The 23,848-nt window shown below is 35.2% G+C and overlaps 1 pseudogene; it reads right to left on the reverse strand.

The window, feature by feature from the left end:
* Window positions 1–4,231: 4,231 nt before the first annotated feature.
* On the reverse strand, window positions 4,232–22,942 carry LOC149183804 (protein DETOXIFICATION 27-like; annotated as a pseudogene).
* Between the last annotated feature and the right edge of the window lie 906 nt (window positions 22,943–23,848).

Below are 23,848 nucleotides of genomic sequence, written 5' to 3' on the forward strand. Positions count from 1 at the left end.
TGTTGACAAATTCAATTTGTTCCTCTTGACTATGGAGCATTTCATTTAGCAATAGTCATATTGGAAGTCATTATTAGATGCCAGTCACAAATTACAAAGTCTGTTAACCTAAATTTACAATCATACAAAGGTCAAGGATCGATGATGGGCTGGAGCATGGTGATTCAAGTATTGGGAATAATGGTGCCATTAACTTTTATTTTTTCAATTAGAAACATATAAAGGAGAGGTTACCTTCCTAAAAGCATGTTGCAAGGCATTACTTAATTTGTCATTCGATTATGAAGAATCTCTAATGTGGCAGTCTATACAGCCTCCTCCATCACTTCAGATTAATTGGAGACAAAGTATTCATTGTAGCCCTCTCAATGTACCTAGCTTGTATACAACCACTCAAAAGTGAGTCATCCGCCATATTGGCTACTGTCATAAGCCAGAATCACTGTGTATAAAAGTTTCCTATTTTGATCTATTGATTTATTTCCTTTTGTTGTAATGGAGCTATCAATCTTTAGTGTGGGTTAAATATAGTTTCAATCTACAAAAATCATGTTCATGATTTTAATTGATGGATTCATCTTTACTAGTGTTGTTCTTAGATGTGATACAAATTTTAGCGGGGTGTTGAGAAAGTGGTGAGCATATAAATCTATGGCCATATGGAGAAGGAATCGACGGCCATATCGAAAGGATCAAGGATCGTTGAGGCATATTGTTTGTCACTGTGAATTGAGCCAAGGAAGAGAAAGGTTGATTTTGAGATGCTGAGTTAAGAAGAAAAATGCAACAGAGGCAGAGAAATTTTGAGTTAGTCTAGAAATGGAAGGAACGATGGGGTAAAGAGCGTTGAATCTATAGTGTTCAGCCCATTTGTGAGGCACCCAGCATCAAAGTTTTTCTAGCAACGGAGCAGAGGTGTATGTGCCATTGAGTGCAACAAATTCCCTATGGAGGAGAGGTGTATGTACCATTGAGTTCAACAAATTCACTGTGTAGTGGTCAGCATCTTAGCAGTCAGCGAGTTGCGAATTTACTGCAGTGAGTTGCCAATTTACTGTGGTCTTATTTATAAATTTAAAGTTTTGAATTATTGGAGCACAAACTAGATAGAAATCTCATGAACATTCAATGAGGAAAATGCTAGTCATTTGAAAAGCCAAGAGGCTGAGAAAGTCAAAGCATTGGGGAGAGTATTTCGAGGTTGATTTGAAAGAGTTGGAAATAAAAAGGTAAAAGAATGCCTTAGTATTGAAATGGATAAAGGAATTGGTAGGTGACAACATTCTTCTCCTCATTGCAGATGTAAAGACTAGAAAGGAGGGTTGGGATATTATTTAAAGGATTTTTGGTGCAAACTAGAGTAATCAAGTCGAAGATAGTAGCATTATTTATCTTTTTGTAGCATTGATCGAAGATGAGAATGAACATGGCTCTGTAGCACCGAATCTAGAGAAATATGAAGAGTTGGGGGAATCTCACTTAAAAGTGGATCACAATGTTGATGGTGTTTTACGAGCACGAGTTGATTTTGGCATCAAGATATTGAAATTGCTCAACTGATTTAGTGGATCAATCAATTGAAATTGCCCATGTTAACTTTGATAAAGAATAATTAACTAGTGATGAGCGGTTGCATATGATGCAACAACCATATGATGCAACAAAATTATCTTATTGATATGTTGTTATTTTGTGACAGAAACCCACTTGTGTCTCGAAACCAAGGCATCAAAAGAGTCAAAGAAGGAAGAAGAGAAGAAAGCTCAAATTCTATAGAAGAATGAACATAACCAATATGGTTCTAAATATATTTTTACATATAAAATTAAAATTGATTTTGTGTGTGCGAATGTTAAAAGGAACTGAGATGAAACAACAAAATTGGAAGAAGAATTAAAGTGGCTCGAAGCATGGCTTGAAATAATATGTATTGGTGATGTCTGCATAGAGGTTACAACAATGAATGTTAAAGATAGCATGGACAATATTGAAAATGAAAATGTGAATGAAAATTTCATATATTGGAGTCATGAAGACCTAAAACACTATTATGAACTTATGTTGCAACAAATTGATAATCAAAATATTGATGATGAAGAAAAAACTATAGAAGGTGACATGTCGCAGTAGTTCCACATGCAAACAAAGTTTTGAAGATGTAGAGGACATCCATGGAGAGCCTAAAGAACTACAAAAATAAACAAAGAACCTAAAATTTGGAGCCTAAGACAAAAAGAAAAATATAAATGAGTTTGAAGGATACAGGATCTCAAAGAAAAGGAAAAAGAAGTCTAGCACAAGAGTTGATGTCAATGTTTTGAATCATTATAAGCCTAACGCAAACTTATATGAGCAGGAATGTTTAAGTTATGTTGAGTCATCGTTAAGTTGTGAGTCGTAGTTAAGGGAGAGCATTGAAATTAATTAAACGTGTCAAATTCACCAATGCACTGTCACATCATCACCATCTCCACCTCTGGCACTGCCTCACTGCCATGACCTACTCATATTCGAAAGGGCGTCATCACGATGACCTTTTCAATTTTCGAAGAGCCATAACCATATCAATCTAAAGGGACAAAACCAAATTAGTTGAGTGTGTAAAAGTAGATGGTAGGGCAGAGGATGCACAGTCTGAGTATTTGTATGCAGCTGTAGCAGCTACTTTGATGTTTCATGGTTATATAGAAATTCATATGTGGTTTTTTGTTTGGTTTGTCTTCTCTGCCATAACCATATATCGCCATAACCATATCAATCTAAAGGGACAAAACCAAATTAGTTGTGTGTGTAAAAGTAGATGGTAAGGCACAGGACGCACAGTCTGAGTATTTGTATGCAGTTGTAGCGGCTACTTTGATGTTTCATGGTTATATAGAAATTCATATGTGATTTTTTGTTTGATTTGTGTTCTCTGCATTTTTAGTTGTGCATGTTGTTTGCTCCACTGTGTACTATGTTCAATCATTCCACAAAGAAGAGGACCTAGGATGTTAGGTTTAAGTCAACAACTTAGGGTGGAAAAAGATAATACCACTTGAATACATTGTGCTAAGGGTGGAGGAAGGAAACTCATCTCTCTGCACTTTGCATAATTTGCTAGTTCTCCCATTAGTTGAGGCACAATATTAGATGGGAGCAACAATTCTATCACACATGAACCATCATTAGTCATGGATATAGAGAAACTTATCATGCAAAATTACTAATATATTGTACATAACGTATACCTAGGAATTTCTAATGTAATAGACTACTCATCTACTATTAAAGACTTGGAAGGTAACGCATACATCTATGGCTATAATTAAGTATTTCCATGACTACCTAGCTAAAAACATGTTCAATCTTTCATTCAATTTTGATTTGAGATATGTGAAACAAACTTAACTATCTTTACTCCACACCAAACTAAAGCTCCCATCCAATAGAGGAGATTTATTAGTAGAATGATCCTATTATTAATAATAATAAGATTAAAATAAGTTGCATTAATTCCTTAGAAACATTTCAACCTAAACTGCATTAGATTGGTTGACTCTAATATGTAGGGAAGAATATTTTGATAGTGTCAAATCAAAAGAAAGTATAGAAGTTCATTATCCATTATAAAAAAAACTACAAGAGTAAACTGAGCTACCAATCTACTGTTACGTCACTACAACACAAAAGGGGGTTTTAAGACAATATTTTAAAAAAAATGGGTAAATTGTCTTAACTTGAGACAAAAGAAAACTTGTGTATTGTCTTAAATATTGTCTTTAAGCAGGTGTCTCAAATTAAATTGTATTAAAATTAAATTTCCTTAAAATTTTGTCTTTATAAAGGCAATATATAACACAAGGCTTTCTGTCTCTCGTGAGACAATTTAATATTTGTCTCTCTAGAGACAATAGTTTGGATTAAAGACATATTGTCTTTAAAGAGATAATGTATTTGATCCTAACTATTGTCTCTCTAGAGACAATAAACATTACATTCAAAGATAATACAACATCACTTTTGTCTCATTAGAGACAATATAAAATAATGAATTTAGAAGATATCTCACCATTGAAATAAACCAATATTAAAAATATTTAATTAAAAATAAACTACAATATCATTGATTAATTCATATTAGGACACAGTGGAATCAAACCACCAACCTCCTGCTTATAAAGCTGATGCTCTTCCATTGAGCTAGCATCCTTTAAATAATTATGTGAGAGTTATGCTAGTCCTTGAAATTTCATATATAGGCATTGATTTTAAAACTAGCAATTGCACCGAGAGTGAAATATATGGAAAAGTGAAGCAATGGAGATGTCTGTTTTGCAAAACCATTGGAAGACCATGTATTAACACGATCAATAGCTTTACTTTCCTGCAAATTTATCAGTACATACATAACCACTATCAGTAACTAACTATTAACAGTAACCAACTATTGATTTCATCTTAGTGTTCCGTTTTTTTGTATTTTTCACCTCTTGTTCCTAGTCACAATGATATATAATATAAGCAAGTATGATAGTCTGCAGTGTTGTCCCACATATCATTCCTGACCATATTCCTTACAGTGTAAATTTTGTTTGTTATTGGCAATATTGTATTAATGCAGTAAGTCTTCACTATGTTGAACATTTCCTCCAAAGTTGGGACACAAATGAAAGGAAAGTGTCCTCACCAAAACACTTAAATTGAATACCCAGCCAAGAAGCACGCCTAATGGTATTCCAATGACGTAGTAACAACCAATGTTGATCCAAGCAACAGAAGCTTGCCATCCTAATCCAACCGCTACTCCTGAAAATCATGTCAAACTAGAAATGCACATTTAGCTATAAAAATAAAGATGAAGATAACCCTAAGAAAAGTTTGATGACATTGAAGGACCATTAACCATAATGTGGTGGGTTAATGGATCATTAACTTATAGGTGGTGATTATTAGTGGATTTATATGGACTTAAATACTCATTAAGTTACTCATTCAAATTTCATGAAGAGATTGAGAATCAAAATGACTAGGTGGTGATTATTAGTGGATTTATATTGACTTAAATACTCATTAAGTTACTCATTCAAATTTCATGAAGAGATTGAGAATGAAAATGACTTAAAAAGATAAATATTGTGCCAGACGATATCCAGGCTCAAACCTCACACAATCTTGATTACAAATAGTAAAATCTTAAATACAACATCTCATGTAAGCTAGAAAACATACCCTAATTATTTTTACATAGACAAATATTTATCAAATGTTACATTGAAATATATATAATGTCTATTTAAAAAAATTAAATTATTGAGAAATTTGGTCGCTGATAATAATAACAATTAAATGATCCATGTCTCGATCATATATTGTCATTAATAACCTGTATATTAAATTTAAGTTAAAGAGATGAGTGAATTGTTTTTTTTTTGTTTTTTTCGGGCTTGAGATCATGGGACATTAAAAAGACAAAGTGACACGTTCTCTGTTTAAATTTTATAACTATATTAAGTTTTGAAATAGGGAATCTGTAACTTTCACATTTCAATATTTTTTTATAAGTAGAGAGAACCTGCCATTTTAATGCTCCCAACAAAATACCTAAGCGATGCATAATATTCCTTAATTATAAAATGACAACGAATTGTTCCAAATGAATGATGAATGTTTTTTTTTCCTATTCATACAAACTATGTATAGAGTCCAAACATACGAGATATGGATTTTCTCGAAAAGAATAATATGAACACTCACACTACTAAAAAAAAAACATACCTGAGAGTACAGGCTGAACACTATTAAGAAGGATAGTAAATGCCAACAAAATTGCCAATTTAGAAACCACGTTTATGATGATTGTACTTCTTGTAAACACCTTAGCGAAATCCTTGCGCAACACAATGATGAGAACCCAAAAGACAATTCCTATCACACTTGAAGTACTTGCAGAAACAATCACTGCAAATTTAGCTACTTTTCCATTTCCAGCCCCTAGCTCATTGGCAACCCTTATGCTGCATTAACAAACTAGAAATTTATTAGGACACAATGCAACACTTTGAAAATTAATCGAGGCATAATGCAATCCTTGAAAATTTGGAATACTAGCATGGTGAACATCAACATACCTTGTTGTTGCTAAAAATCCAATTGGTATCATCATCTCCCAATTGTTGACGTTCATGCTGTAAGAAATGACATGAAAACTCAAATATCTTAAAATATATAAGTTTTACAGTATTTTTCTTTATAATATAAAACAACTGAAAACATGTTTTACCAGATTGAAAGGGAATCGACTGCAACTTCTGCATCTGTTAGATGCCCTGTCAAGATGATCAATACTCTGTAATACCAATTTTCTAAACTGTTTGATAGGAAAACGAATGTCAACTCCTTGTTCTGAACTAAACTATATAAGACTAAAAATTACATTGACTAAGAATAGTTTGAAGATCGAGATGTGTGCAACTAACCATAGCATCACACCAGATGTGGAAGATAATTTAATGTAAGGCCACAAATCCTGGAATGCTTCTCTAGTTAGTCCAGTCCATGTCTGGGGACAACCTCCACAGATAATATAAAAAAACTGGAAAATCGGAGGCAGCCACGTTGCTATGTTCAATGTCATAGCTACTCTAATAAGTCCCATATGCAATTTAATGATAAAGAGCCAGCTTAGAAAAATATGAAGCACCAATATGGCTCCAGTGATCCATGCACTGACCATGTTTTTCAACTGAGTCTGCAAGAATCTCTTAGTTGGAAACATGAAAACATAAGCGAAATGCTGAGGAATTAACCAGATGGAAATTGATCCGGATAATTCAGCAATATCATCTGCGTGTCCTAACAACTTCAAAATGGGGGTAGAAAAAATATAAATTGGTAGGAGGAGGACTACAAAAACAAAGAGCACAATCCAAGAGCGTTGCATATATTCTCCCAGCATGTGGTATTTCTTAGCACCATAAGCTTGGCTGCATAGGGTTGCCAAGGTGCTTGCCATCCCTAGCTGCCATGTCAAAATACAGTCACAACTAGATCAACAATATTATATATGAAATCCTTTCATTGGGGCACACAAAGTTTCCATTACTTGCCTCTATTAATGACCCAGTCCTTTAAACCTACCATCCATTGCTTACCATTAAAAGGAATTAAAATAATAGTTGGCTCAAGCAGTAGGCTTCCTCACACTGGTAGAGTCTGGTTCATATTAAGTTATAAATTTTGGTATATATGGATTAGGGTTTGTTATCTATACTCTTCTGTTATAGTTTGTTGTATATATTTTTGGTGTTATAGCTACAGTTATTAGATTTGATTCTCAGCCAAGCTCAGATTACTCTAACTAGTTACCCATTCCATACCAATATTACTCTAACTAGTTACCCATTCCGTGATTAAAAAAACCTAAAATAACCATTAAGGGACAAAATCATTGTGGAATATTACTAGGAATCCATAATTGAATCTAATGACAATAGTAGAAGCAATGGATATGTTTGTTTTTCAATTAGAAAAAGCATCCCTCAATGAAGAGGTTGCAATCAGATCTTGACACTTAGAAAATCTGCAAAAGGAGATCCCCATTTTACAAGGGGTTGCTCAAGGGTTGGGAGTAGAATTACAAGCCAATGAAGAGAGAGGTAGCTCAACAAGACACCTCAAGCATCAACTTCTCTGATAAAAAGATTAATTGAACATGCCACTTAACTAAGGAAAGTACATGACATTACAACAAGTAATATAGTGTCACGTGAACCTTGGCACCCCCTAGCCACATACAAAAATTTTGTAGTCTGATTTATTAGTCAAATGGTAAATGGTATTTCTATGGCCAATCCGTCTGGCCAACATGGATCTAAAATGAACTAAATTTCTCCACAATTCACTAACAAGATGAGATGACACTTCTTATCCTCTATTCAAATTTGGTTCAATATCTAATTGTTGGAGTTGTTTGATTATGGCTCCAAGAGAACAGTCCAATAGTGGATTGAATTCCATTTCTATCATTACAATTTTGCTCACCCAATTTTAATAAGTCAACATCGATAGCAACACTCTATACCTATCATTGTGGATACACATCATTCTATGAGCAAACAATTTTCCCTCGTGCAATATATTTACATATGTGCAAGAAATATGCAAGTACTTTTCACTGTCAAAGCAATGATTGCCACATTGAGACAATTAACATGTATATACTATATATTCACATCTGGATAAGCATATCGCTATAGGAAACACACATACATATTACAACTTTTACACCACTGGGAGAGATTTGGATAGGGCACATTGATGGTTGTAGGTTCTAGGGAGGGAGCCTACACTATGAGCAGGGAGCCTCTTACTAACCTCTTGGCTCCCTCGTCCTACTACCAATAGTCACAATACTATTAGATCTAAGACTTTTGTGATCCATAATGTAGATAGATGTCTTTCATATTAATCTGAAAGACATCTATCTATAAGTCACAATACTCTTAAGAAAGGCATTGTTATTACGTCAGTAAGGAAGTGAGAGAACAAAAATAAAGGCACCACAACTGCACCCCTGACCACTGCAATAGAATGACATATACCATTGGCTGGCATTAGAAATATTTAAGGCAAAGAAGCCTCCAACATGAAATAAGGAAAATGATAGGTGGGAACCCATTATCATGGAGGTGGAGCCTACTAGATTGTTAGGCTCCACCCTTAATATGATATTTCTTGAACAAATAATGTTTGTATAAATAAAATGTCAAAAGTCAATCATACAACATATAATATACTTACCTTTATAGGCAAATTGGATACAAAATGGGGTTGATCAACTATGACATAATATATTATCTATTAACTACAAGACAATTAATATGAAACAACATAACAATCATGCATAGTACATAATATTCCACTACATCATCTAGAAACCATGATTCCACATCGCATGGAAGAGGATAATCATAACACTGATGATAAACATATTGAGGAAAATATTTCCTTAACGGAGGTAAAATAAAATTAGAGAAAAAATAATAGCCAAGAGATAAGGAAGCACAAAAAAAGACAGCAAGACTATAGAATAAGAGCAACTGTTGTACTCGAAAATGTAACAAGCAAGACAGAAAGTAGTCCTTTGATGAAAGTGTCCCCATATACTTATCATACCTCAAGGTATGTGGAGAGCGAGCCTATATACTTACATACGCGGAATGAGATATCACCCCCAGAATGAAACACTGGAAAAAACAACATCTCCTATATTTAAAGATGTTAGAACATGCCTCTAACCTACACCTCTATGTCTGTTGTTAAATTTCACATGCCCCTTAGCTTAACTAAGATGAAGTTTAAAGCTTATCTTGATTTAGATTTTGGTTTCAAGGCTTAAATTTCAATTTCAAGTGAAAATTGTTGTGATGAAACTAATATGGTGAAAAGACTCTTGTCATTTTCCTGATAACAATGACAGCCCTAACAATGTAAGGTAAGAATAAATCAATCAACAATGCAACAAGCAAGTGATGCAACAATTGATGTCTATAACTTCAATTTTCCAATCAAAATCAAAGTGCTATATTCAATAGATGATGCATAATATTTTTCTTTTGGATTCCATTTAATTTTTAGGTCAAAACTAAAAGATTTGTCTAATCATTGATAAAACAAAGCTATTCAGAAATATTACTAAAACACCAATTGTTTCAAGCACTCAATAAATAAAAAAATTTGTTTTGTAATGACCTAATTACAAGAACAAATTAAAATCTAATCAAAATTCTTATCAAAGGTACTCAAAAACAAAATCAAACCAAAGGGAGGCTTATGAAAGACCAGGACACATTGAGGGACACAAGGAGGATGAACAAAAATAATGTTAATTAGGAATTAAATCATTTTCTTTTGCATCAAACTGGGATCATACTAGGTGCCAAAATGGCTATGGTGCACTACAACATAGGTGAAGAGAAGGTTATGATGCATCGCAACATACTGTCTATAGACCACGACATGTGGTGATCAAGGAAATCTAAGTTTTGACACCAAAAATGCAAGTAAAGGTCAATGAAATGTCTTCCTAGGTCTATTTAGGACTAGGTAAGACAATAAAGGTGTATCAAAGAGTTAAATGAAACACTAAGGACAAGAAAACCACCAAGGGAATACACCAATCCCTAATGGAGTTACCAATTTATTATGCGTGATTGATGAATGTGGACAGAAATGTCTCCCCTAGGTCTGGTGGACTCACCTAGAAAACAAAAAGACAAAGGACCCAATGTTTCCCTTAAAGTAAGTAGATGAAAGGAAGAAACCTACTTGGCATATGTCGTATGTTTTTCTCCTTGTTTGGCTTGAATTCTTTAATCGTAGATCCAACTATGAAAATTAGAACCTCCACAAATAGACAAGACAAGAAAAAAACTAAAAGATCTATGTAGCATCATCTATCTAATTTACTCAAGATATCAACATGGTATTGAAATGCATGAAGTAATGACATCACGTATGTAGAAAAAATAACTCTTTTTATTCATATAAATCGAGTGAGTTACAACCATAAATAGGCGTTGATCTTCTAGACAAGCTCCTCCAAGTTGTTGACTTGTCCTTAATTTGTCACAAAGTGTACTTGCAATAACCTTAAATGCATGATAAGATAACTCTCATAGCAACAACATAAGCGTAGAATCACTCTCTAAAAGTGAACCATGTAAATATGGAAGGTTATATATATATATATATATATATATATATATATATATATATATATATATATATATATATATATATATAGATATAGATATATAGATATATATGTATGTATATATGTATATGTATATATATATATATAGGAGTGAGGGAGTTGGGAGTTCTTATCCTTTTACCAATATTGGGATTAATATCGAATCTTGATGGGAGGATGAGGTATAAGTATAACGGATGGAAACTCCAAGGTAGACTGGGATAGGATTCAAAAGTTTTATCTGAGGTAAATGGTTACAAGAAGTCGTGGAAAATTCTAGAAATGGAGGCTTCAAGATTCTCTCTCTTTTTCCAGAATTTCTAGAACAAATGCAAGTGCAAAGGGGAGAAACCTGTAGGTGATCATCACATGAAATAGTGGAACAATGTGTAGGTGAACACAGTCCATGAAGAGGCCATGGAGCGTTGGTCCTAAAATTGGCTCACATGATGTAGTTTAGGGCAGCAACTCTCGGTGAATGAGAGAGTTATGCAAAGCGCTTCATGCAATGATGATGTAAAGGGGGAAAAGGATGTGAATGATCTACTTAGGAGGTTTATTCATCATATGAGACAAAATAACATCTAACATAAAGAACCTCTCAAATGTTTTTTGGGTAGAAGCCATCAATAATATTGTTTATATAAAGAATAGAATTCCAACAAGGTACCTTGATTTCAAGACATCATTCAAATCCTTGTAAGATTTTAAATCAATAGTTCATCATTTGAGGATATTTGAGTGTAAGGCATTTTCTTATATTTTGACAGAAAATAGGAAGAAGCTTGATGCTAAATCCATTAAATGCATTTTCCTGGTATACTCTTCAAAATTTAAAGCTTATAAAATTTTTAATCCCTCTACTCAAAAAGTGTTTATAAGTACAAATGTGATTTTACATGAGCAAGAACATGAAGGAAAAAAGAATAAGAACTATGAAATATTGCACGTTCTTCCTGACATTGAAGATAATAAAAGAGACGAAAAATCAGAAGACATTGAAAAACAACATCTTGGGGAAGAATCGAGTGATGTGGACATCAACAACACTCAGACCCATATCAGAAGTGGAGAAGTACTTTCAAAGAAAATATATGAAAATGATAAATTGATAAGGATATCTACTCAGCAAAGTCAAGTACATGAAATTTATAAGAACTATGTTGTCATTACTAGTGTTTTGAATGTCAGAGAACCCATGAGTTTTCATGAAATTGATGAACATGAATAGTGGAGAAAATAAATCGAGGAATAATATGAATATATAATTAAAAATAAAACCCAAGAATTGACCTAACTGCCTAAAGGAAAACATCCCATGGGATGTAAACCATTGTAGAAACCCAAGTTTAAAGCAAATGGTAGTATAGATAAATATAAATCTAGATTGGTGGAAAATGGGTACTCAAAAAAAGAGAGCATCGATTATGTAAAAAAAAATTCACAAGTAGCTAAATTAGATATTATTATATTGTTAATTACATTAGCTAGAAAGTACCATTGGAATTTTCACCAAATAGATGTAAGACCTACTTTTCTGAATAGTGATGTAAAGGAGGAGGTGTATTTGACACAACCTAAAGTTTGATGCTTTATGACATAGCCTAGGTTTCATTTTAGTCCATATACACTATGTTTTCAAGGTCGAGAGGAAGTGGGAGAACATGACTTTGTTGACTTGTTAGCAAGTCCAACACCTAGTGGATAGTGGTGAAACCACACCCTAGTGGAACCATGTTGTGTGTATAGACACCAACCATAATCCATAGACCAGAGTGATCAAATATAAGGTAAGGACATGGTCTATACATGCCAAATGTTGTTTTATTTTGGGTGAGAATCCTAAAGGCCAAGAGTGGTCCAGGTAGAACTTGGAGTGTTGGGAAAAATTTTAGCTTCCCATCACTGAGATATTTGTACCCTACAACACCCTAAGGGTAAAAAATAATATAAATTTGCTACTACTGATGTATTTGAACTGAAAACAAGAGATTACAAATTTTCTCTACTATTTTGTGAAATGGAAATCACAATTTAGAAACACATGAAATGACATGCAACCATAAGAAAAAACACAATAACATGATTATTTATAGGGAAACCCAACAGGGAAAAACCCTTCCACTGCTTTTCATTAATCATATGAGAATGAAAAAATATTACAATGTCTTGCTTCAATCCTGAAGCACACCCTTCACTGTAAAATTATTCTCCTATTGATTTTCATACTTTGGAAAACACTTAGTCAATTCAAAGCCCAATATTTCTCCTATTTCCTTGAATGATTCTAAGGAAATTAACTCATAAATAATAGGGGAATTCACTATTCGCTTGTGAAAAGCCCAAGTAATTGATCGTCTACCTCAATGCCCAGCATGTACACTCAACTAGTATACAATTAATAATTACAATGTGCCTTTTTGTCCATGTTAGTTTGGAAATTCCAATTACATGCATGTTTGGGTTATTTTTAGCTGATTGACTAGTTTAACCGAGAGATCATTGAGTTAACAACAATTCTACTATTCAACTAACTCAACTATTTTCTTGAGCTCAGTTAACTGAATCAAACTGAAAATAACTGAATTAGATTGCTAGTTTTTATAAACACTACATGCATAACTCCACTCCTAGCCTATAACTATAATTTACTCAGTAAACAAGTAGATAAGACCATGTCACACAAGTTAACTTCCATCCAATTCATCTTGTTGATTTGGAAAACTGAATTAATAAATCTGACTAAGGAACAAGTCAAATTTAGCCTTTCTTGCTACATTTTCTAACACTCCCTCTTAGTAACAAAGGGACTTTGAACCACCCATGTCTTGCACTTGTAGGATTTGATTTTTTCTCTTGAAAATGCCTTTTTCAATATATTTTCATCCCGCTTCTCAGTTTTAATGTACTATAACATCATAATTCTCCTATGCACACAATTCCACAAGTAATGGCATCTGGTATCAATGTTCTTAGACCTGTCAGGAAATCCTGAATTCTCAAAGATTTTGATACAACTCTGATTATCACAATAAATTATTGTCAAATCCATCTGTTGACTGAAAATACCCGCAAGTATTTTCCTCAACCATATGGCCTTACATGCTTCCTGACTTGTAGCCATGTATTTAACCTCGGTTGAATTGAGTGCCACGTACCTATGTTTCCTACCATAGCAGGAAATGACTACAAATATAACACTGAAGATAGCACCCAAAGTACTTTTCTTGTCTGATGGACTCCCTCCCCAATATGCATTAGTGAAGCCTTGTAGCTTCACTCTCTTTTTTCCTCCTCTACCATACCCCATTTTTAGTTGTGCCTCTAAGGTACCTTAACACGTGATTTGTCGCCTTCCGATAAATTTTGGTGGCCTTAACCATGACTTGAATCAAACAATGAGTTACATAACATATGTCAGGCCTTGTGTTCGCTAGCTACATAAAGGATCTCACAAGACATTTGTAGATGGTAGCACTTTGATGGGAATGAGATTTTGGGGGTTAATCCAAAATCCCTTTCCTATAAATCACCAATTTTGAGGCCTATGGGTTAAGGCCCACAAAGCCTTATTGGCAGCGTTCTTTAATATTTTTCCTTTAAACATGGACTTACATTAGACCTGAATCCATATAACATTATCGGGCCTTTTATACCGGAAGCATACACATGGGCCTTAATCGTTAAGCCCCTTTTTCCATCGAACTCTTAGAAGCTTTTAGTTAAGCATTCAAAATTTAACTCTTTGACAACAAAATACACAGAAGTCATATAAAAACCCTACTCATGAACACATACCGGACATCAAATCCTATGCACCCACTTTAATAACTATCGGTGGGTCCGCAACTTTATTCTATCGCAAGTCCGCAGCGCCAACCCATCCTCCAATCTCTAATAGCAATTACTTCGATCGCCTATCACCATAACCCCCAATCATCGATTGGCCGATTGACGATATTGCTTATCAACCATTGCAAGGGTCATATATCAGCACTATTCCTAAATCCGATGCAATATCGGTTCCTCTGATCCTCTGCGATTTCATCTGGGCCATTCATCCATGTGATCAAATGGTCCCTGTGTATCAATTTTCAGCCTCCTCTTGGAATTGGGTTTGCTTGCCTTTGATGCATTTATGCCTTTCTCAGGCTTCTTCTGCCACACTCTACCAACACATGACAATACAATACATATATAATAGTATTTCACCAAATCGCTATCGATCCTTCTCGTGGTTGATGGTCGATCACATGCATGCAACCGAGATTTGAACCATTCGCGCGCACATATGAGAACAGTTGGAAAACCATTAATGCATATATATATATATATATATATATATATATATATATATATATATATATATATATAGATAGAGAGAGAGAGAGAGAGAGAGAGATCTATATATATATATATATATATATATATATATATATATATATATGTATATATATACATATATATACATATATATACATATATATATATATATATATATATATATATATATATATATATATATATATATATATAGATCTCTCTCTCTCTCTCTCTCTATATATATATATATATATATATATATATATATATATATATATATCACAGACAAGTGCACAATTCAACATGAACACACATATATTCTATTATATAGAAAGCGTGGTTACAATACTTAGGCATTTTAGCCTTAGTACGGGTTCTCCCCTCAACTACATTACAACGTCTGAATTCACAAAACACATATAACTCTAGCTCTCCTCTCTCTACTACTTTTAATGAGCAGGTTCATATATATAAGAACATTGTTGGATTAGATCACAGAAGGATCTGATCACATCCCCACCTTTATTTTCTCCAAAAAAAATCCCTAAAGCTCTATAATTCATGCATATGTCTAACACATGGTGGATTATATTTATAATAAGTCTTCCTCGAGACTTTTATCCATCTCTTCCCACTTTAAATCTATTTTAAAACATGTTTTTCCTTGTTTTGCTCCCCTAGTCCACGTCTCCTCTTTGCTTCGCTTTCGATTCCTCCCTTTGAATAAGGGTGTTGGATGCTCTAGCATTAGACTCCCGAGGCATAAAATTTATGACCTCCTGGTCATATGCTTCTCCTTGTCCTTTGTAATTCTACCCACTTGACTTCTTCAGTGGAATTTCCTTCATGATCTTCTGTGAGCTGGAACCAAGCCTCTACAACAGCAAGTCCTCCCTACTGCCACTTACCTCACCAATCTCTCCTCTGAACTTGGCATTTTGGCAAGCTCTATGGTTCTCTCCACGAACATCTTATTGACTAACAATTCTACCCAACACTTCTTTTTTTGGAGTTGTTATCTCTAAGACAACTCTACCCACAATCAGAACTTGTGGAGCTGCCTCAACAACTTCTACCCAACCACAGCTGGAAGTTGTTCTCAGCTTCTCTTGAGCACTCCTTACTCTTAGGCTAATGTTGCAATCTTCTCACCTTTTGCTGTCGTTATCCGCATGACACTAAGACCATAACTCTCCAAATTTATCAACTGTACCTCCTGCTTCTTCTTCTTTCTCTCTCTGGAATCCTTCTCCTCACAAGAAAGCCTTCCTTGCTCTGATACCAAATGATGGGAATGATGTTTTTGGGGTTAATCCAAAATCCATTTACCTTAAATAATCGATTCTGAGGCCTGTGGGTTATGGCCCACAAATCCTTATCGGAAGCGTTCTTTAGGCTTTTACCTTTAAACATGGACTTACATTAGACTGGAATCCATATAACATTATCGATCCTTTTATAGTGGAAGCATACACATCGACCTTAATCCTTAAGCCCATTTTTCCATTCAACTATCAGAAGCTTTTAGTTAAGCATTCAATCTTTAACTCTTTGGCAACACAATACATGGAAATGATATAAAAATCCTGCTCCTGAACACATACTGGACTTCAAATCATATGCACCAGCTTTAATAACTATTGGCAGGTCCACAACTTTATTCTATTGCAAGTCTGCAACGCCAACCCATCCTCTGATCTCTGATAGTGATTGTTCTGATTGCCGATCACCATAACCCCCGATCGTCGATTGGCTGATCAGCGATATCGTTTATCGGTTTTCGTAAGGGTCATATATCAACACTATTCCCTGGTCTAATGTGATATTGGTTCCGCTGCTCCTCTGTGATTTCATCCATGCCATTGATCCATGTGATCAAACGGTCCCTGTGTATCAATTTTCAACCTCCTCTTGGACTTGGGTTTGCTTGCCTTTGATGGATTTACGCCTTTCTCAAGCTTCTTTTACCACACTCTGCGAACACATGACAGTATAATATATATATAATAGTATTTCACTAAATCTCCATCAATCCTTCTCGTGGTCGATGGTCGATCACATGCATGCAATCGAGATTTAAACCATTCACGCGCACATATGAGACAGAGTTGGAAAAACCATTAATGCATATATATATAAAACACAGATAGGTGCACAGTTCAACATAAACACACATATATTCTTTTATATACAGAGCACAGTTACAATTCTAAGGCATTTCAACCTTAGTATAGGTTCTCCCCTCAACTACATTGCAACACTCTGAATTCACACAACACATATAGCTCTGTCTCTCCTCTCTCTACTACTTTGAACGCGCAGGTTCATATATATAAGAGCATTGTTGGATCGGATCATGGAAGGATCCGATCACATACCCACCTTGATTTGCTCCAGCAAAAGCCCTAAAGCTCTATAATGCACACATATGTATAACACATGACAGAATACATTAATAACAAGTCTTCCTCGAGACTTTTATCCATCTTTTCCCACTTTAAATTTGTTTTAAAATATATTTTTCCTTGTTTTGCTTCCGTGGTCCATGTCTCGTCTTTGCTTCGATTTGGATTCCTCCCTTTAACTAAAGGTGTTGGATGCTCCTGCATCACATTTATTTCCTCCCCTAAACAAGCACTCTCCTTCCTCGGGTTTCTAGCTAGAGGTGTCTCCACAGGCTTGCAGATTTCCATGTAAAATCTCTAAAGAATTTAGAGGCGTACTTTTCCTAAATCACAAACATCTCAACATCACCCTACCATACTTCAATCCCAAGGAAGTAATATATCAACCCCATGTCCTTCATCTCCAAATCACTACTCATATCCTCTAAGTATCAAGTCATCAACATACAATACCAAGATAAGCAATTTGACATATACCACAATGTGATAGAGGTTGGCATCTGCTTCACTTTTTATGAATCCCAATGAACTGATATATATATATATATATAAATTTGAGTGTACCATTCTCAAGGTTCTTGTTTGACACCATATAGGGCTATTTTCAGTCTACACATGTCTCCTAGTAATATGTCTCAAATCCCTCTAATTGCTCTATGTGAATTTCTTCCGCAATAGCACCATTAAGAAAGGTGGTATTCACATCCATCTGGTGGATCTTACACCCCATCTATGTAGCTAATGCTAGAATGGTTATGATCAAGGTATATCTTTCCACTGCTGCAAATGTTTCCTCATAATCGACTCCCTCTACCTGAGAGAAGCCTTTGGCCACAAATCAAGCCTTATACTTCTCGATGCTCACATCATCTACACCTTAACTTTATAGGTCCATATGGAACCAACTACTAAATTATTCTCTCACCTTGGGACCACCTCCCATACATTTTTATTTTTGATGGAGTCATACTCCTCCACCATGGCATCAACCCACACTAGTTGAGAATTTACATCCTCAAATGAAGAAGGTTATGATTCAATGAGCTCTATAATGAGAGTCATACACCCAATGTACCCATTTAGTGACCTCCTCTTCATGTGCTAAGATGAAGGAGCTCCCACATGCTCATGTGCATCTTATACCAATCTCTTAGCTTCTCTGGTTCTCTTCCTCCCCTCTACGAAAGATTCTGGTTAAGTGGGTGCCTTCGTTCGGCCTCTTGTATACTCCTCTCCATGTCGCTGCTCCAAACCTCTTAAAGCTTTGCATGAGGATCCTCCTTAGGAACTATAAGATCCTTCTATAATGGGATACTCTCTCACTTTGAGAGCATCTCATAGCCTTCTCCTAATCAAATTTGGAATCTCTCCTTATTACTATCACCCTAGGTGATGACAAATACACCCTATATTCATGTGGTGTCTCTATGTATCCTACAAAGACTCCCATCTCAGTTGTAGGCTCAATTTTATTCCTGATATCCTTGGAGACATGAAAATATATAGTAGCTCCAAAAATTCTAAAATGAGATAATGTTGGCTTCTTCCCATAAAAATCTTCGTGTGTGATCATGCGAAGTATTTTATGAGGACTTTGGTTCTACAAATAGACTGTGTTGTTGCATGCTTATGCCCATAGGTCTAATGGCAGCCCTTGATCATGCAACATGGCTCTTGATACTCCCACTATTCTTTTTTTCTTTATTTCAACTACCCCATTTTGTTGTAGTTTATGGGGTGTTATCATTTCTCTTCTAATAGCATCTTTGGCACAAAAGTACTTAAAGGTGCTAGATACATATTTTCCTCCTTTATCACTTCTCAGGGATTTCAATTTCTGACCAGTATCCTTTTAAACCAATGTTTTGAATTCAACAAATTTTGAGAAAAAAATCATCCTTCTTCCACATGAAGAAGATCCAACATTTTCTTGAAAAGTCATAAACAAAATAACATAATTCTTTTCTTTTGTTGTAGAGGTTGTAGAAAATGGTTCACATACATTAGAGTGGAATCACTCCAAGATTATTCCAACTATGTTATCTCAACCCTGGAAGGTGGATTTGACATATTTCCCCAATGTGCATCCCTTGCAGACGTCATGTTGTTCAAGGGTGCATTTCGGGAGACTGGTGGTAATCTATTACATGATATTGAAGGCCCCATGGTGTAATGCTCCCATTTGTCTCTGCCAGAGTTCTCAAACATCACAATTGTACAGTTCCCCTACCTCGCTACCTAGTGTAATGCAAGATTCCACCTCAAGTTTGTATAGGTTCCTCACACAAACTCCAGTTTGTTTCACTTGCCCGGTAGCTACATGTCCCAGAAAGGATTTCCCCTTACTAAAAACAACATCATAGCCATGATCATCCAATACAACTATAGATATCAAGTTCTTCTTCATCCAAGTACATACATGACATATTTCAAATGATGATGGAAGCCTAAATTCCTTTTAAAGGTTATAGTACCAATTCCTTTGGTGTTGTACCACCCATCATCCCCAATTTTTATCTGCATCTAGAGATCTTTCTCCTCTAGGTTACTAAAGAAATATTTACATCATGTCATATGGAACTAGGCACCTGAATATATATACCACACAATCCCCATTACAGTGGTTTTCATACATGCAATCAGGGTGAAGTCTAATTCAAATTTTGAGGCAAGTGCTTCAACTCTTGTTCCTCTTGAAGAATTCTTGTTATACTTCTTGTGCAAACACTTTGTTGCAGAGTGCCCAAATTCGTGGCAACGATTTTTTTTTTACTTAAGTCCTTCTTGTCATTGTTCTGGCTAGTCTATGGCTTTCTTTGGGTTGATGATCCCTTTCCTTTATTTCCCTTTCTAACCAAGGAAAAATTATCTTTCTCCTTAGATTTGGATGTTACTCCATCTCTAGTGTTCCGTTGAATTTCTTCCTGCACTAAATCAGATCGAAGTCACCCTAAATTTGGTATTTTCTCCCTTCCATTTACATAGTTCTAATAATTATGTTAGGATTTTAAAATGCCTAGGTGGGATAAGATCATTAGTTCTAGAGAGGGATTCTTCGAACTCCTCCAAGCTCATCTCGGCACTCAGTGAACCCAGAGAATAACATGGAATGATTTCTCGTTTCTGCAATCAGATATTTTTAAGCTTGCCCCTTGATGCCAATCCTATTAATGTGTTAATATTCAAAGTAACCTTTCCTTCCCCTAATATTATTTTTAAGTTGAGGAGGTGGAGGATTTTGACAATGGCATATTATGTTCTTCTAAGCAATGTTAGTAGGCCTTTTACTTAGATGTTTTAGGTAAAACCATTTGTTCATATGTTATTAGATACAATCCAAGAGGAAGGTCTGTAAAGTATAAATAATCATGGTTAGATTAATATATTATTTTGCAACCATATTTTAGAGTGGAATATTGGGAGGAATAAACTTTATGTGTCATTTTTACTACTTCTACCACCTTGAAAATTATTAGAGAAAAGCTTTAGGAACCATCTTGAGGTCTTAAATGACCACATCTCTTGGTCTCAACCTTATTATGGACCTCAATTCCATAATTCACATACATGTTGATAGATAAAAATTTCCCAACAATAGTTTGTGACTCTCTATGTTATGAGGTCCCAACTTGACCTCACAAAATTCGGTATGAGAGGACCCTTAAAATTTTTGCTCAGCTCCCATGCTTAGTTGTGTGTAAGTACTATGATATGTGTGTCATCATTACAATGATGGGTGCACCTATGGGGCTAGTAGCTATACTGAATTCAAGAATGCCATAATTCTAACCTATTTAGAGGGGGAAATTGATGAGAAAATTTGAGGTGATGAGTAGAAAATTACATATATCCAAATTTAAGGATTATTGTTTATAAATGTGGAAGGCATTGCACACTTAGCTTATCAAAATAAGACAGAATAGTCATTGGCGAAACCAATAAGTACCAAATGTAGAAGGCAAAAAAATTGAAACCGAGTACAAGGCATGATACTTGCCAAGTATCAAATGTGCGATTCTTGTTCTCTAACAAGTCATTATTAAGTACCTTTTGAATATGAAATCCAGTGCATGTGGCTTTCAAATTCATTAGCTATTGATTGAGGAGAGCGTTAAGAGTATCTAGCCTATAAATTGGTTCTGCTAGTTTATTCTTTACCTATTTAAACATGACAATTTCCTACTCAAGTATAAAGGATAGCTCATATGTCTTTTGTTTCTTATTTTGTTGTTATGACTACTCTACCTATCTCTCATTTGGACATTTTCAGTAACACGTTGATGAACTATTTGTTGCATTGAGTCTAATCGATCGTCACGTTTTCTTAGGCAAGCTATTTGTAATTTATCCATAACTAACATATGCAATTACTCAAGACAACTTCCTTTTCTTTATTTTTTCATAGCATGATAATCTCCTTCCTCATTCTCTTCCGCCACATAGAATTTTCTCTAGATACAACGTGAGGTATTTGAAATACCTAAATATCCAATACATATTTTGGATCATATGCTAGTTGAGTCGGTTTAAGTTATTGTGTTGAGGTAAAATTACCCTTCATTTTCATTGATTTATAATTGTGTATTTTCTTATGTGTTCTTATGCTCTCATTTTAAAATATACATATTTCAAATTTTGTTCAATTTATAAGTTTAAAAACATAGCAATTTTTTTACTCAATTTGCATAGGATACCATGCATTGCCATTGGGTACCAAATATCATATTGGAAAAAATATTCTTTAGATGTAGCACTTTATACGTGGAAGAAACACTCTCCTTTGAAGGGTATTGGTCATTGCATAATGTTCGACACCTAATCCTCAATGGGTTAGTGTGGAAGTCGAATGGAGAAAAGCAGTCCAAGAGACCTTGGGATGTGAATCCCAACAGTCACATAATGTAATATAAATGTAAATCTCTTGTTAATAAAATTGTATTGCATGTTTTATCTTTCATATCTCTCTTGTTGTCCATGTGTGTTTAACATGGTATCAAAGCCATGATGTGTGGCCTGTTTTCTTCCTCAGGGTTTAACTTTCCTGACTACCTAACGCCCCTGACAACCTAAAACATTGAAGCTGAGCGCATTAGACTACGTGCATTGCTGCGAGAATGGCATGATTGAGTGTGAAATGTCAAAATTTTTATGACTTGACCTGTTTGGTTAACGCCCGACCTATACCGCCTCCTCAGCCTATATATGATTGAACGTTACCTGAGCACTCCTGCACGTACAGTGTTTCCATTATGAAATTTTGTATTAGTTGAACGTTACTTGAGCACTCCGACACGTCCTGGTTTGTTAGATAAATGTTACTTGACCTCTATCTGCCATCCCTACGCTCTCTGTCTGATATTCCTCTGACATGGTATCTCTGCGCTCTCTGACTGCCTGGTTTGAATGCATGAACTGCTCCTGTTGAATGCGTTATGGTTCGATATTGAATGGTATGCGTAACGTTGTCCAGTGGAATCATCGTTTGTTTCATTGAATGGTTTATTGAACTTTGAATGGAATATAAACTGCTATGCGCTTATTCAAATGTTATACGTTGTGGAATATCAACAGTTTTATTGAATGCTTTGGTAAATGCGTTGCACCTGAATGGTATATAATTCGCATGCTACATAAACCAGTGAGTAATAAACCTTATGTAATTTTTCCTCGGAGGGCGTTTGATTCCTAAACCGGACCTTCTGGAGACAGTATAGAAGAACGTTTGTTATGTGGAGACGGGGCCATTCAGTTATTTGACAGAATCGATGTAGTGCTGTGTACAATGTGCACAAGATTTGTTGTTTCGTGGTTGAAGATCTAGCGCATATGGTATCTCTGGAAGCCTGACAATGGGCGGGTGATTCAGTTTGGACCTAAGCTCTGTTGGAGCTCCTCGGCGAGCTGTTCTTCTAAAAATGAAGTGATTTCGGGTCTGTTGAGGATATCTGGATTAAAGGCTCACAGCATTGTTCTTAGGCCACAGAACCCGGAGGCCATCGGACCGCAAGCTCTGTTTCTCAAGTACGTGACTGCTCAGGGAATATCCATGGATCCTGAGGTGTATCCCCGTCCCACAGGAGGTGGATCACACAACGCATTTCTTTAGCGAGAAAGATGGCGTGGGCTTTGTGATCGAGGAGTAATATGGTTCATTAATGCGTACCACAATTTGATCTGCTGAGTTATCATTATACATAAGAATTATTCCAGACATTATTCGATGTTGTTGTACATCTGAAATCAGTTTGTGCAGTGTTCAATCCCCAGAAATCACATATTGTTAAGTTGGAAGAACTTGAATCTTTTTTGGGTATACCGAATATTTTGTTTTCGTAATTAAAAGGACTTCAATCTGTGATCAAGTATTTACATTGTCAGAGCCCTT

This window comes from Pinus tabuliformis, chromosome 3_2 (genome assembly GCF_031772625.1).
Source record: "Pinus tabuliformis cultivar Carrire ecotype Pingquan chromosome 3_2, CPIR1, whole genome shotgun sequence".
NCBI lineage: Eukaryota > Viridiplantae > Streptophyta > Pinopsida > Pinales > Pinaceae > Pinus > Pinus tabuliformis.